Here is a 1313-nt window from a genome sequence, read left to right as displayed (position 1 = left end):
ATCTATCTCGATTCGTTTTGCCTGTTACAAACAACCGTTATGTGAACAAAGTTATAATACCCTTGTGCACAAGTGCGCACGGGTATAAAAATTAATTATATTTTTTAGTTGCAAATAAAATAAAAATAAAAAATGTTTTCCAAAAACGACTCCATAAACCCTTTAGAGGATATTTAAGACTACCTACATATTTCAATTCATATTAAAGATTTTTGCGTCATTGTAAAAAATCGAGTGACCACTTGGCGAATTTCCACTCATAAACCTTTTTTTAATATTCGCGAATTGCGTACACATATATATTAAATGTATATACGCAACGCCAGAATGGCTTTTTCGTTTTGCATTGCATGCAACAAGAGTCTGTTTCATTACCAGCTGAATAATATCTACAAAGTGATCGTGCAAAAACGTCGCAATGGACGCAGATGGTGTAAGTACATCTAAAAAATCACTTTTAAAATTTTTTAAAAGTATAATTTTGTTTAAGTTGATAATATTATAAATAAGCATATTTTTATATTCTTATAGAATTTAATGATGGCTTCCTCAGCTAGCAACGATCCCAATACATCCAGAATCCGAGGCCCAGTTGAGAAATTTATAACCAGTTATGAAGTATTAAAGTAAATGTGCGATATGTACATACGCACATATGTAGTTATTATCTGAAGGCTGTTTTTATTTTCTTTAAGTGTGCATGTAGGAATTAATTAAATTTTAGGTATTGAAAAATGTTGCTTTTATTACTTACAATGAAATACGTATGTAAATATAAGACCGATTTTTCTTTATTAAGTAGTTATAGAAAAATCTAATTACACTGTGAGACAAATGGTAGGGGTCAGTGATCGGGAAGGGTTCAAACTACCGGGGAAAGTAATAACGGAAAAAAAGAAGTTATACGTGTCCCGGCGTTTCGCTGGGTCAAGTCTAGGAATCGAGATATATATATAACTATCATATAGGGGAAATTGTCACCTTTGGTGGTCTTTTTTTGACATAACTCGAGAACCACTAGTCCGATTTTGCTCAAACAAATTAAAAAAAATTAGAAATTACAATTCCTTTAATCTGTTCATATAACATTTTTCTATATAATCAACAGTTTTGCCGGTAAAAATAAATGTATGAAGAAAAAAAATATTTTTTGCCTAAAATATTAAATTTTTTTAAAACTGTTGATTATATAGAAAAACGTTATATAAACAGATTAAAGGAATTGTAATTCTTAATTTTTTTAAATTTGTTTGAGCAAAATCGGACTAGTGGTTCTCGAGTTATGTCAAAAAAAAGACCACCAAAGGTGACAA

At 30.0% G+C, this 1313-nt stretch overlaps 1 long non-coding RNA gene across 1 annotated transcript; it reads left to right on the top strand.

Annotated features, from left to right (window-relative positions):
* The first annotated feature begins 383 nt into the window (after positions 1-383).
* On the top strand, positions 384-664 carry LOC118750145. Its single transcript, XR_004994363.1, has 2 exons — positions 384-433; positions 532-664. It is a non-coding gene; the product is annotated as an uncharacterized LOC118750145 (long non-coding RNA).
* The last annotated feature ends 649 nt before the right edge of the window (positions 665-1313 follow it).

The sequence above is a fragment of the Rhagoletis pomonella genome, unplaced genomic scaffold, assembly GCF_013731165.1.
Source record: "Rhagoletis pomonella isolate Grant_MI unplaced genomic scaffold, Rhpom_1.0 Rhpom_scaffold_00150, whole genome shotgun sequence".
Lineage (NCBI taxonomy): Eukaryota > Metazoa > Arthropoda > Insecta > Diptera > Tephritidae > Rhagoletis > Rhagoletis pomonella.
Note: the sequence above shows the minus strand (reverse complement) of the source record. Positions and strands in the feature narration are given on the sequence as shown.